We start from the raw sequence: 15,876 nt of genomic DNA on the forward strand, positions 1-15,876 counted from the left end.
CCAAGCGTTTTAAACAAAGAACAGGGAAAGAGCCCACTTAGAGACGTCTTTCCCCCAAATCCCACCCAAGCCCTACACCCCCTTTCCTAGGGAAGGCTTGGTAAGAATCCTCACCACACAGACTCAAACCCTTGGATCTTAAGAACAATGAAAAATCAATCAGGTTTTTAAAAGAAGAATTTTAATTAAAGAAAAGGTAAAAGAATCACCTCTGTAAAATCAGGATGGTAAATACCTTACAGGGTAATCAGATTCAAAACAGAGAGAATCCCTCTAGGCAAAACCTTAAGTTACAAAAAGACACAAAAACAGGAATATACATTCCATCCAGCACAGCTTATTTTACCAGCCATTAAACAAAAGGAAATCGAATGCATTTCTGGCTAGATTACTTATTAACTGAACAGGAGTTGTGAGGCTGCATTCCTGATCTGTTCCCAGCAAAAGCATCACACAGACAGACCAATCCTTTGTTCCCCCCTCCAGATTTGAAAGTATCTTGTCCTCTCATTGGTCATTTTGGGTCAGGTGCCAGCGAGGTTACCGTAGCGTTTTAACCCTTTACAGGTGAAAGGGTTTTGCCTCTGGCCAGGAGGGATTTTATAGCACTATATGCAGAAAGGTGGTTACCCTTCCCTTTATATTTATGACACAGGCCTACATGGGACAGGATTACATTGGGATGGAGGCAAACGACACATTAACACATCGGTAAATTCTAAGCACGAAAAGCAGTGCTTCCTTTGAAGGAACATTTTCTGTTTCATTCTGTTCTTTTTTAATGGTCAGAAATGATACAGAAAATAAAACCAAGAAATTCAATGATAGAAAAATAAACTCAAGTAATAAAATAGCAGGAGAAATTCTCTCCAAAATACAACTCCATATAAAAATGATCTGCTTGTGAATTCCTGATGCAAACAGTTCATTGCTTTGACTTGATAATGGTAGTTTCTCAAGGTGCAATAAATATGATTGAGACAAGGTGGCTGAGATAATCTCTTTTATTGAACCCAACTTCTGTTGTTTAGAGAGACCAGCTTTTGAGCTACACAGAGCTCTTCTTCAGCTCACAGAGCTCTGTGTAGCCTCAAAGCTTGTCCCTTCTACCAACATAAATTGGTCCAATAAAAGATATTACCTCACCCACCTCGTCTCAATCATATCCTGTGACCAACATGGCTGCAACAACACTGCAAACATAAATACTGTTGGATTGTCCTGCTCACCAAGGTGGAAGGCACAGAGACATGTCCAACTGCAGGTACAAAGGGATCTGCTCCAGTCCCTACTTCCCTAGGGCATGCAGAGTTGGTGAGGAGACTCGATCCCCCAGGGTGTGTTGCGTATGGAGACCCAAGGTCCGGTTAAATATTGATTGGCTGCTTTTTCAGAACTTCTTGCTGGCTTTCTAAGTGGCTCCTTTTGCAGCCCTTTGCCTGGCGATGGTTGGCTGGTGCTTCAGGCTAGTAGGTCAATAGATGTGGGTGTGGGGCTGGTGAGTCGGGATTCTAATGTAAAGGCTGCCAGTCTTTGGCTGCTGCACGGTACTCTTGTAAAAGCATTTGGCACTAGCTGTCTTGCAGGACGAGATTGAAGGTGTGCTGCTGATACTCATGGGTGTGCATGTCTTGCTAACAATGAAGGGAGACCCTGGTGGGAAAAGAGAAAGCTGGGTGTTAAAAATGAAAGGCCAAAAGCCAATTGTTTTATCTTTACCATCAATCAGAGGTTTAAAATGAAGTGTCTTTCACAGGAAATCATTCTTAACTCCTTCCAGCAGGAAGTGTGAGCAGCCCTGTGAGATTGTAAGGGAGATCAGTGGCCACCTGCAATCATTGGGCTTACTGTGCATTATAACTCAGCTGTGGAAACAGACAGGCCACTCAGAAGCAGGGGTGATTTCAAGGCAGGAAAACTCCCAGTTGTCTCCAAGGAAAGCAGGATACAGCCCCATATTTTGCACTTTTATCTGGGACATATTTTCAACAGATGTGTTCAGAATTTGTTACTTCCTTAATAACTTATATGCACCCAGGTGGACTCATACTGCACTGAGAATGACATGAGGTGACTAAGATTTTCAAACTGAGACACTTTCAAGTCCTAAACAGGATCTCGGAGCCTCACTTTAGGCCCCCATTTTTGGAAATCTTGGCTCCTGTGTTAATTTTCCATTTTCTTAGGCCCCTGATCCTGCAAAACACTTAAGCACATGCTTAACATTAAGCACGTGAGTAGTCCCACTGTAGGCAAAACCTCATGGTCCCAATTTACACTCCATGGAGGAGAATAGGTTTGTATGGGGAGGAGGAGAATTGAGATATGGTGATTTATTATTCACACTTGCTTGTTAGCCAGACACTTAGGGCCAAGGCCTGAAATTCTTACTTAGTCTTTAGAGTTGTCTAGGGAAGGCATAAATGTGAATGTGTGTGTGTGTCCCCCCAAAATCTTTTCCCCAGACAACTCTTTCTCTCTATATACATACACACATAACGTATACGTGTGTGTGTGTGTGTATGTGTATAATAACTCTTTTTTAAAGCTGTCCAATGACTTTCATACTATATATTCTGCAGAGATTGACCTAATACATTACTTAATACCAGGCATTAGCAAGTCTCAGCTAGTCGAAAAGCAAGGTGAGACTGTTGAACCAAAATGGTATGTTAGATTAACTGGTCGGTTTAGACAACTGATACTGCAATTCTCTTCATGGAATTCACATTCACATAGAATTAGCAATCTGGGTTTTTGAGACCTGACGTCCTATATTCAAGATCCATTCTGAGTCTATCATACAAGCTAGATAAACATGGAGGTAGCTGGGACTGAAATGGAAGGTCCTGCATTTACCTGTTCGTTGATCAGAAATTAAACAAATCAATCACTATTCTTGTCAGCAAGTTAAAGAAGTATGGGCTGGATGGATGCACTACAAGGTGGGTAGAAAGTTGGCTAGATTGTCGGGCTCAACGGGTAGTGATCAATGGCTCCATGTCTAGTTGGCAGCCGGTATCTAGAGGAGTGTCCCAAGGGTCGGTCCTGGGGCCGGTTTTGTTCAATATCTTCATTAATGATCTGGAGGATGGTGTGGATTGCACCCTCAGCAAGTTTGCGGATGACACTAAACTGGGAGGAGTGGTAGACAAGCTGGAGGGTAGGGATAGGATACAGAGGGACCTAGACAAATTGGAGGATTGGGCCAAAAGAAATCTGATGAGGTTCAACAAGGACAAGTGCAGAGTCCTGCACTTAGGACGGAAGAATCCAATGCACCACTACAGACTAGGGACCGAATGGCTAGGCAGCAGTTCTGCAGAGAAGGACCTAGGGGTGACAGTGGACGACAAGCTGGATATGAGTCAACAGTGTGCCCTTGTTGCCAAGAAGGCCAATGGCATTTTGGGGTGTATAAGTAGGGGCATTGCCAGCAGATCGAGGGACGTGATCGTTCCCCTCTATTCGACACTGGTGAGGCCTCATCTGGAGTACTGTGTCCAGTTTTGGGCCCCACACTACAAGAAGGATATGGATAAATTGGAGAGAGTCCAGCGAAGGGCAACAAAAATGATTAGGGGTCTGGAACACATGACTTATGAGGAGAGGCTGAGGGAACTGGGATTGTTTAGTCTATGGAAGAGAAGGATGAGGGGGGATTTGATAGCTGCTTTTAACTACCTGAAAGGTGGATCCAAAGAGGATGGATCTAGACTATTCTCAGTGATAGCAGATGACAGGACAAGGAGTAATGGTCTCAAGTTGCAGTGGGGGAGATTTAGGTTGGATATTAGGAAAAACTTTTTCACTAGGAGGGTGGTGAAACACTGGAATGCGTTACCTAGGGAGGTGGTGGAATCCCCTTCCTTAGAAGTTTTTAAGGTCAGGCTTGACAAAGCCCTGCCTGGGATGATTTAATTGGGATTGGTCCTGCTCTGGGCAGGGGGTTGGACTAGATGGCCTCCAGAGGTCCCTTCCAACTCTGTTATTCTATGATTCTATGATTCTATGAATTACAAAGTCCCCTCAAATGTACTCTTATTCTCCTTGTTTATATGTTGTTTCTATCTGTCTAGGTGCATATATGCCCTCCCCCATCCTGACTGCATCTGACAGCTGTAGTAGGAAGCGAGCCTGAGACATAAGCCCTTGTATCAGAGACCTGGTATGAGGCAGGACCCCGCTCACAGAATCTGGCAAGAACAAGGCAGGTATTGCAGAAATACACATTCCTAAGAAGTGCTAGGCACAGAGTGCTCATGCAAACACATCCTGATATCAAGTGGTACCAAAACATCCCAATATCAAGGATGGTACAAAAACATTCCCCAAGGATAACAGGAACACACTGACCCCTCCTAAAAGATAAGGTCAGGATGACAGTACGTAATAGAGATTTTTTGATCAAATCAACATGTACAAGGTGATGGGTAATAACTAGCCACTTCAGGGGGCAGTAACTAATTATATCAGAGGCAGTACTAACTGGTTTCTATCAGGATATAAAGATGTATCTTAGAGGGAGTATTTTTGTCTGGCTTAGGGAGGAACGGAAAGTCCCGCCATTCACTGAGCTGGTCCATTGTTACAGGCATACGTGTATTAGTGGTCCAGTAGAGTCTGTGGGTTACTAGTACCGTGCTTTGTTGACAATAAACCAGGCTGGGTGCCTTTGTCCCTTGTGGTCATTGGGTGGTTTGCTCAAGGTCTGCTGTGCCAGCTGTCTGCGCAGGGCTGGGGTGGCACACAAAGGGAACATGCACAAACAGCCAAACGTCCATCAACATCTAACCACACCGGTGACCTCCAACTCCTAATCTGGTAAGTAAGTGATCCAGATTTCTCTGTAGAAATCGCAATCTAACATGACAGAAAACCATAAGCTAGGGAACCGCCTTAGCCCCTCCCTGCAAATCCACACAGAGTATAATAAGGTATGAACATGCTGGGTTGCTAGCAAAATAATAATAATTTAAATTTTTATCAATTTTTAATAAAAGTTTTAAATAAAAAGGTAATAACTTGTTTATTTAAATGTTTAACCCTTTTTCATTATTTATTTTTGTTTACCTTATTTTGTACAGTTATAAATATAATTCTTGCACCATTTGTTTTTAATTGTAAGTTTGTCCTGTATGTCATGTATGCTGTCCTGTGTTGTATGTTGTGTGTGTCACATGATTATTTTTTAATTATTTTTATTTTGTTGCAACAAAAGTCAGTTTTATACCTTTTTAAAAAATATACATGACATACAGGACAAATTTACAGTTAAAAACAAATGGCGCAAGAATTATATTTATACCTATCAAACCAATATGTACAAGGTGTGGTAAACCCAGGACAAACAGCTACAAAAGGGGGGGTAATAATTAGTCCCAGGGGATTAAAAGGCCCCTCCCTATCCACTGAGGAGAGATAACCACGGGGCAATAAGGTTCAGCTGGAAAAGGGGTTGCTAGGGAACCAATTAGGTTCAGCTGACTCCAACTACTTGGGACCTTTTTAAACCCTCCCCTGGGTGGAAGGAGAAGAAGAGTGAGGGAGTAGGGAAGCTGCCAGTAGGCTGTTTGCAGCAAGACACCAAACCTTCCCAGTAGGGAGGCTGCCCTCGCTCCCCAGAAGGGAAGGAAAACAAACACAAAGAACTGACTGAGGAGAGGAGTAGCAGGACCCTGTGCCACCTATAAGGATTTGCCTTGCCCCAAACCTGAGTCTCCAAGGCTAAAAAGGACTGAGCCTGCTGAGGCGAACAAGGTATTTTGCCACAAAGGTGATAGGTGATAACTAGCCAAGCCAGGGGGCAGTAACTGACCATGCCAGAGGCAGTACATAACATGTTTGTATCAGGGTATAAAGATGTATCTCAGAGGGAGAATCTTTGTCTGGCCTAGGGAGGATCGGAAAGTCCCGCCGTTCACTGAGCTGGTCCATTGTTATGGGCATACATGTATTAATGGTCTGGTAGAGTCTGTGGGATACTAGTACCTTGCTGTGTTGACAATAAACCTGGCTGGGTGCCTTCGTCCCTTAACGGATCTTGTGGTCATTGGGTGCTTTGCTCGAGGCCTGCCGTGCCAGCTCTCTGCACAGGGCTGGGGCAGCACACAGAGGGCACACACACTTAGACAAACATCTATCAACATCTAACCACAAGAGCTTCATAATCATTAATGGGATTTTATCCTTGGAACACCCTTGTCAGTTAGGGAAGCACTACCCCCATTTTACAGATGGGGAGCTGCATCACACTAAGGATTAGGAAACTTGTCCAAGGTGACCCATGCAGTCTGGCTGTGTCAGGAACCAAACCCTGGTCTCCTGAGCTGTACTCTGCTCTCCTATTCACTTTACACCCTCCCTTACACTTACCGAGGGCAAACAGAATAAGAACAGAGCATCAGGAGACTCACTGTGATTTGCCCAGAACGTGTGAAACAATCAATTATTAGGGCAGGTAAGTTTTAAGTCTTGTATCCTTAGGGCATGATTGTGCAACTGGATGTGCCCAGCTGAACTTAGCCAAATGCTCAGAGCCCCACTGAAGTCAATGGCCCTGTTGTGAGGGGCAATAAGGGTGCTTTTCTCCATTGTGCTAGCTTGGTGGAGTTACCTTAATATGACTGGAAAGCCCCAGTAAGCTGTAGACTAACACACTTGAAGCTGTATTCCCCAGGCTACACCAGAGCCAATTACTACAGCTTCATATGTGTTAGCCTGCAGTTGAACAGGGCTTGTCAATCATGCTAAGCTACCATGAATGAGCTAACGCAATTGCAAAACACCCCTTTCAGCCTTTCAAGAGAGGGGACAAGGGGCTACCTGCAGGCATAGGGGTCTGCCCATGCTGATTGAGTTGTAGGGTCTGGCCCTTAAAGGAAAAGGGACTAAGAGCACGTTTTCACAGCAGACAGGTTAATGCAGTAGGTGCCATTTGTCTCCACACACAAAGTTTGGTTAACTCAGTTAATGTTCCTAGTCTGCACATCCCACCAGCGCAGACCCCAAAGAGCAAAGGAATAAGCAGTTAAGTCATTTAATATCCCATCTCCACTCCTGTGACGTTCTATATCTTGTGGGAGCGCGCTGTAATCCCCATATTCCTCATTTTCATATAATTGTGATCTTATGTATAAAGCATGCCTTGTAAAGTATCAGGGGAAAGGTTATGATCGGCTGAAAGTCATTTCTCTATTCATATATGTGTATCATTAATGCATGTGAAGTTATGACAATTGTGTAGTATGGTTGTCACTAAAACATGATGTAAGTTGGGGGCATCAGCCAGATATTAGCTCCCCAGAGGCAACTGCAAGGAAAGTAACCAGCGACCGGGCGGGGTGTCAAACAACCCATCAACAGCCATTGTCCAGCAAGGGAGCTACAATGCAATGACTCACCTGCATGAGGCCACACCAGGGGAATTGCTCAACCTTGCTTGGAGAGACTCAGTAATGCTCACCTGACTCTGAAGGGCGTGGGGGGGGGAGCCAAGAGGGAGGAAAGGACACGATAAAAGAGAGAGACGTTTGCCATGCTCTTTGTCTCTCTTCCACCTACATCTCCAGACACCACACACCAAGCGACTGAAGCGCTGATCAAAGGGGAGAGCCTGGCTGAAGAGCAACCAGCCAGCCTGTGGTGAGACGCATCTAAGTTTGTAAGGGCAGTGAAAGTGTTAAGATCAGCTTACAATGCGTTTTGCTTTTATTTCATTTGACCAAATCTGACTTGTTATGTTTTGACTTATAATCACTTAAAATCTATCTTTATAGTTATTAAATCTGTCTGTTTATTCTACCTGAAGCAGTGTGTTTCGTTTGAAGCGTGTCAGAGACTCCCCTTTGGAGAACAAGCCTGGTACATATCAATTTCTTTGTTAAATTGACGAACTTATATAAGTTTGCAGCATCCAGCAGGCATAGCTGGACACTGCGAGACGGAGGTTCCCAGGGTTGCGTCTGGGACCGAAGATATTGGCTAGTGTCATTCGGTTGCAAGTAGCTGGGAGCAGCTTACATGCTAGAGGCTTTGCGTGAACAGCCCAGGAGTGGGGCTTCTCACAGCAGAGCAGGGTAAGACTGGCTCCCAGAGTCAAGGATCGGAGTGACCTAGCAGATCACCGTCCAGATAACACCAGAGGGGAAAGTCACAACTCCACTCATCAGTTACCTGTATCAAACTCCACTTCCTCCCACCCTCCATAGTGCACATATCCCCACCCTCGTCCTGAATAGGCCACACTCTGAGCACTTCCTGTGAACAATCTTGGGGAGGGGGTCACAGTTACGTTATTCTGATAAGGGCTAGAAAAAGGCTCTCGTATAATACTTGATGTTTATATCACCCACAGTTAATTCTGAAGAGTTATATGCATGACAGATGTTACAGTGATGAGCACAGCATAAGTACTGCTATGGAATAGAGCAGAATTCAGCCAGCCAAAAGTACACTGAACACAAAATCATAGAAAGAAAAGGAAAAATCTGAACAGACTCCTGATGGGAGTAAATTGCCATTTATAGCGCTTCTTGTCTACATTTTACCCATAGTGTTCTTTTGAAACTCCATTAGAAAATCTTATGGAGGAGCGTCTGATTGACAAAAAATGCACAATTCAGTGATTAGAAAGGCATCTAGACAAAATCTAGACTAAATAAATATTCTCTGTGGGTATCACCCTCTACAAGGTATCAGTGGGATAGCAGAGCAGTGCAATATATAGATATACATGATATACGTAATGAATCCATTGAAATGTACATTTAAATTGCCTGATCTTACCAGGTCTTGTGCGTTTTATGAAATGTAGTCAATAAAGTGGGAAAATCCATGAACTTTCTATAGACCCTACATTTTCGGTATTGTTGTGAACATTTCAGAAACACAAATCAAAAGTTTTGGTCGTCATCATTGTCATCATCACTCTGTAAAACATATGCAGCTGAATCCTGTGACCTTTGTTCATGTGAATAGCCCGGCTGGAGCTTGTCCTTGATCATTCATAACAAAACTGAGCCAGATCTTGAGGCTTTTACTCAGTCCTTAGTCAGGCAAAATTACCATTGACTTGATAAATACCTTAGGATTTTGCCCAGTGTTTCTACCTAACAAATATTTATGTTACCAACAGAAGCAATAGGTTTACAATGTGTGAAATCCTAGCCCGCATCAAAGTCAATGGGAAAACTTGGCCATTGACTTCCATCAGGCAGGATTTCATCCAATATTTATTAAGTTATCCACAGTGGCCCCCTGAGTTTTGTGGGGTTAAGCAGTGACAGTTACAAATATTCTTGACAAAGATATAATAAGTAGGAAAAAATGAATAGGTAACAAGTCAGCTATTGGGTTTCACCATTCTACAGCAAAGGCTTGTCAGGTAGTGATTTCAAATGCGTGCAGAGGACAGCCATTTCTTAGTGCCGCATTCATAAGTGGCCATACGGACTGTAATAAATCATTGGAAGATAAGGCTGGGGCGGCTTATCCTTTGACCCATTTGAGACTGCCCATAAATATATTCAGCTTGAATTATATGAACATGCTACAACAATGATGCTATCCTAGATGCTGTGCCTTCTTCCAGGCTGCCCCCCGTGCCAGGAATGCCCTTCCTGAGCTGCTCCACAATGCCACTGTCTCCTCTGCATTCAGAGTGCTCCTGAACACCCAACTCTACCTCGATGCCTTGTTATACTTTGATGCACCCCGGAACAGCAGTCCCAAAACACAAGGAAACCGAAGCAGGCCACGCAGGTAGGTGGTCAATCAAAGCATGTAATAACCATGGACCGACTAAGTCAGCAACAGTCCGAACAAAACATAACAACAGTCCAAGGTATGTAGCAGGTATGTAGCAGCAGGCCCTGAATAACTACGCACACCCAACACTGTTCACACATACACAAAAACACAGAGGAACTGGAACACTGAGCTCAGGGAGCAGGAACCAAAAGCATCTCTCTCACACACACACGCACATACGTTGCTGTAAATTGGTTTAGTTCCACTGAAGCCAGTAGAGTTATTTGGGTGTAAATCAGAATTATATTACTTATATTACTTAACAGAAACCCTAAAACATTATCCCCAGTTGCATTCTCAACTATTGTTTTACCTAGACACGGTCAGTCACCACCCTGACCTCTTTTACGCTGTACGTCTTTCTCTTACCTTTCATTGGTTTGCTTGTCTAGTCTCTTTTGCTTGTCTGTCGGACAAGAACCCTGTCTTCTTACATTTTGTGCAGTGCCTAGCACGCTGGGAGTGCGACTGGGAGCAAATAAGTGAACAGAATAATAATAGAACGAATAGTCTAGAGGGAGACTTTAACCTAAGGGATGGGGTGAAGTTTGCTGTGACTATGGCATGATCAGGGGATGCTAAGTGACAGTATCTCCTTTAACTCTGCACTTTCTCGGTTCTTTGGTTGTGTACAGACCATGTGCCACATCCATGGTGGATGTAGATTATCACAGTCTGTACTCCCCTGCTCAGATTGTGTCTCCAGCTAAATGGCATAGGAGGAGAGCTCGCTCCTGATACTCCCTCCTGCCAGCAAGTGGGTGGAGAGAGACCAGGGGGCAAGGAGTGAGAAGCAGGGTGATTGGATAGAATGGCAGGCTGGGCACATGGGGCAGTAAACTCTTCCATGAGAATGGGTGAAATAACTTAACCCCTCCCTAGAGTGAGGTGGGACCGCAATTAATTCTCTGGGCTGCCCCTGCACTGCTCAGAGCAAAGTGGGACATTCCAGTTCTACTGGACTGCCCTGCCTCTTGTGTTTTGAAATTGACCTTGTACAATGGAGGCCCCAATCCTGACTGGAGCCCTGCCTGGTATTGCTGCTAATATCAGGCTATGTAGCACACTACAGCTTACGTCAGTATAAGTTATGTCGCCCAGGAGTATGAATAGCCCACCCCCCGCGACATTATACTGACCTAAGTGCCGCTGTGGACAGCATTAAGTCTGCGGGAGAGCTTCTCCTGCTAACATAGCTACTGCCGCTCGCGGGGACTGGAGTAATTAAATTGACAGGAGAGCTCTCTCCCATCGGCTTAAAGCATCTGCATTAGCAGGGCCACAGAGGCGCAGCTGCATTGCTGTAAGCTCTGCAGTGTAGCCATAGGCTAAGTGGAGATGGCACAGCTGGGTCACTCGAAACCTAACTCTCATATGATTTAGGTTTGTTCTTGGATCCAACATTTTCTCCAAAATGTCTACTCACCCAAAGGACACGCTGGAGTTCTTGACAATAGAAAATGATCCACAGAGAGCGCAACAAGGGGAAATAGTCATCTTCTTCTTCATCTTGATGGGCAACAAATGTTCTCCAGCAGTATCTGTAATCTGATGAAATAAATATCCTGTCACGCCTGTTGAGGGACACGTCCAAGGGATCAATGAGCCCCTCCTTGCTCAGTCAGAGGTCAGTAAAGATCGAGGCAGAGTCTGAGTTTTACACTGAATTCAGTGTTGGCCAAAGGGTCCAAGTTGTCAATCAGTAATCAGTTAGTCACATTTTTCATGTAAGCTGTGATCTCGTCTAAGCTCACATGTCTCTTGGAAGGCGCAACCACCATACAACAAGGGTGGAATTGACGCATCAGGGTTCTGCACTCTGTCTGAAGGAAAGGCTAATTTCAGCAAAGAACTGTGCAAGCCCCTCATTCATTATCAGCCTGAGAGAACAGCAGTTACATCCCAGGAAAGGCCCAGTTTGGGTTGTTCCACTTATTCCTCCATCATTCTGCCGCTTACAAGATGGGGAGGGAATGGGGAGAGGACGGATATGCTTGGGGTTTTTTGCTGAAGCCAAAGAGGATGTATGTAAGGGGACTGTTGTCTTCTTATTAACACTCAGTGGGGGTGTTTTGGTTGGCTAGCTCCCAGTACTAAAAGGGGAAGGGTTGATGGGAAATCAGGACCTTGAGACTGACAGACCCCAGGAACAATGGGGAGAGAGGCCAATGCTCCAGGTCAGCCTGACTGACAGGGTGGGCAGGCTAATCAGGGAGTCAGGAGGCCAGCGGGGTCCTGTCCTCCATGTGAGCTAAGGAGAAAGCAGGGGCCCAAGCTGAGTTGGGGAGCAGAGCTGTGCCAGCCACAGGGGCCAGAAAAGCATCCCAAGAAGCAGGTCAGCGCTGGGAGCAGAGTCACAGAAGCAGCCTGCAGAGCAGACCTGTCCTGGGAACAGAGCTGCAGCAACCAGCTCCAGAGAAGCAGCCCAGGGAGATGGAGGCAGAGCAGCAGCAGCAGTGCTGAGGCAGAGAGGAGCTGGAGCTGAGGCAGAGTGGTGGAGCTGGGGCTGGACCAATCCAGAGAGCGAGGGGGACCCTGGGCAGCAGGCCCAATTCAGGGAAACACCCCCAGCCAAGACACGTTGCAGGCCAGACTTGGAGGGGGATTGTATCCTCGACAGGGCGGGGGCGACGCTGGGAAGAAGGGTCCTGCCACCTAAAGCCTGAGAGCGTGTGGCCACCGCCAGAGCAAGTGTCTGACCATCGGCATCCCTGCAGCACAGTCAGGGCCTGAGAAGGGGCCTGGGACTTGTGAGGAACAGACTGAACTTCCCTTACAGTCCAGAGACGCTGGCTGTGATGTCCCCATGCCACAGAGCGGGGTGACGTGTTTTCCTTTAACCTTTCCCACTTTTTCCTTATTTTTTTAAATCGATTGCTGTTTAATAAATTGTATTTGCTTTGAACTGTATGTAATGATCAGTGGGGGCACCCTAGCCCCTGCCCTAAGTGACCACGGCAAGGTTGGGGGTCGAGCCCCCCAGGAATCCTGGGCCCAGCCTTGTTGGGGTTACGAGGACTCTGCCAGACAGGAGAGTGGAAGGGGAGCCCTTGAGGTCAGGCAGGCCTCTGGGTAAAGGAAGTGGGAGCGAGGACTCAGATCCTTTCACCAGCCCCTTTCACCAGGGTAGTGTATAAGCCAGGAAAGTTCCCCACAATAGCGGGACCATTCCCCCACTTACATGTAGATGGGAGGGGCCCGGCTTTAGAGAGAGATTGCTCCTCTGAGCACATGCTGCCCCACTGCCCTGCAGAGCGGACAGAAGGAGCTGGGATGATAGGCAGCTGTGCTGCTCTTGTGGCTCGGTTAGGGGGAGGAAAGGAAAGCAGACAGAGGGGAGCTTTGCTGGTGCAGCTCCCAACGTCTCCCCACTCCCTGCTATCAGCTTGCCAATGAGGCTTTCTGCTGCAGGGAGTGGGTTGCTTGTTGGCTAACGTTGTCACTCCCCAGGCCTTCACTGCACACCTCACCCTCCCACAGGAATGTGGTAGGCCAGGTATCCACCACACTGGTGTTGGCCAGTTTACTTGCTTGCCCCCTGCAGTGATGCAGCTTGACGCAGCAGGGGATACAGTAGAGAGGTGCAGAGGCTGTTGGCCTGGCACCGTGCCATGCCGCTACATCTGGCATCTTGGGCAAGGGGGGAGAGATTCTCTGTGCTCCTGCCAGGCTTAGGCCTCTTCACTCAGATTGCCAACAAGGGCGTGACACTGGATACTTGTCCTGTCCACACCCAACCACCAGCTCATGTCACACAACCCACCCACAGAGAGTGGCTATTGCTGGTAACACTAGGAGCTCAGCAGTGTCTGTGATTGGTTAGTTTTCAGTTCTGTTAACAAGTGGCTGCTGCTGACTTGCTGGTTTTTCAACCCCGTTCATAGAACTGTTCTGATTGGCTCCTTGCTGACGTGAACTTTTGGTCACTACAGCCCAGGAATTGAACTGGAACTGCTGCCCTATAGATTAAAAGCTCCATGTTCCTTTCCCTGATTCCCTCCACTCAGCCAGCTTCCCTGGCCTGGAATTAGTTTGAAAATCGTGCCCTGTAAGTTACAGGCTGCATATGCCATTCTCTGACACCCCTGAGCCATGCAGTCCCCAGCTATAGCAAAGGCCTTGTCTATAGGGTTGCCAACTTTCTAATCACACAAAACCGAACACCCCTGCCCCACCCCTTCTCTGAGGCCCAAACCCCACTCGCTCCATCCCCACTCCCTCTGTCACTTGCTCTCCCCCACCCTCACTCACTTTCACTGGGCTGGGGCAGGAGGTTGGGGTACAGGAGGGGATTCAGGATGTGGGGCATGCTGCCCTTGTGCCCGCAGGCACTGCCCGCACAGCTCCCATTGGTCATGGTTCCCAGCCAATAGAAGCTGTGGAGCCGGTACTCAGGCGGGGGCAGCACAAGGAGCCTCCCTGGCCGCCCGTGCGCCTAGGAGCCACAGGGACCTGGCGTCCGTTTCTGGGAACTATGCAGAACCAGGGCAGGTAAGGAGCCTGCCTTAGCCCCAGACCCCTGCTGTGCCACCAACTGGACTTTTAATGGCCCAATTGGCACTGCCGCCAGGTCCCTTTTTGACCGGGTGTTCTCGTTAAAAACTGGACACCTGGCAACCCTACTTGTCTAGACTGGGATAAAAGTTGTGACGATGGAATGTCTCTGCTAATATGTGCTCAGTAATGTGTTCTAAAAGTCTAGTGTAGCCACAGCAATGTACACTTTAACATGTGGAAAACTGGTCAGGTTAATGCCTTGGCTCCCTCCTAGACCTCATCTGGACCAGATTAGCACATGTTAAAGGCTTGTCTTTTCTGCACTAGGCTTTTCAAATGTGTTAGCATCCATCAGCTAACCTATTCTAGCATCACACCTTTGATTCTAGCCTAGGCAGGGCCAAAAAGTGGTTAGGATACCTGGCAGGTTCATGATGTATAGGGCTACTCCATTCTCCATCAGGTCCCTGAGGCCTTGTCGGTTGCGTTCATCCATATGCCTGAAGAGCCACGCTGCTTTTATTTTCAGAGTCACACTGGGGTGTGCCCTCAGGAATTCCACTATACGCCGGCAACATTTCCCACAGGGGCTCCAGGACAGGAACCAGGTGATGGAACAGCGCACTGATGGCCTGAAGTTTAACTTCTTGAAGTCATGTTCCAGGCAGGCAATTTCGGTGTGCTGGGTTGGGGTGTTTTGACACCAGTGCCTCCAGAACTTGGTACTTCCGCCCCACCTGATTTCGTAGAGCAGGTACGTCACTCTTGGACATGTACCTGGGATGTAATTCACCTTAAAATCGTTTGGTTGAATCTTCCACCTGAAACACAAATGTCATGATGGGCACAGACGCCTTTTCCTGCCCCCTTTTCATCCTGTGTATCATATGCAAAGTCCTCACAATTCACAAGTGCTCTTCATCCCAGAGGAACCCAAAATGCTCTCCAGGCTGCATATACAGGTATCACTCTCTGGAAAGAAATAATAGGTACAAAATCCAGTTCTAACTCTGCAAGGAATTTTAGCAGAGTTGGAATCTAATGAGCTCAATCTGGAATTAAACAAAGACACCTGAGGGATCCTTGTCATGTACTTCTGTACCAGCTATGGACTGGCTGCAGAGCTCGCTTATACACACCAGGTGTGATCATCATAGGATCCTTTAATGCTCTGCCAGGGATGGCTGAGGTTCATTTAAATAAGGCATTTTCACACACAGTGCCACCTGGTGACTGAATAGTAAATGAACAACAATATTGAGGAAGCTGTCAAGTCTTGACACTGTAAGTCTATTCTGTATTCTGTTGAGAATTTCCCTGTCCCCTGGAAGACATCCTCAAACTCTTTCTCAATTATTTTGGTCCCCTGCCCTCCAATGAGTGCACCGCTTGATGAAACCCAAGACTAGACATGTTTTTGACCCAAGATCAGGGGCTCTTTATTACAAAATGTACCTTTCCCCATGTATTATTTACCCGTACATCTAGTTCACATATGCCTTTACAGTAAATGAAGCTGTCAAGTCTTGACACATATTTAAGAATACAGACCAAGTCAAGCAAAAGAGC

General features: G+C 46.5%; 1 pseudogene; it reads right to left on the reverse strand.

Annotated features, from left to right (window-relative positions):
- Positions 1-1,571: 1,571 nt before the first annotated feature.
- On the reverse strand, positions 1,572-15,462 carry LOC141986276 (C->U-editing enzyme APOBEC-1-like; annotated as a pseudogene).
- Between the last annotated feature and the right edge of the window lie 414 nt (positions 15,463-15,876).

This window comes from Natator depressus, chromosome 1 (genome assembly GCF_965152275.1).
Source record: "Natator depressus isolate rNatDep1 chromosome 1, rNatDep2.hap1, whole genome shotgun sequence".
Lineage (NCBI taxonomy): Eukaryota > Metazoa > Chordata > Testudines > Cheloniidae > Natator > Natator depressus.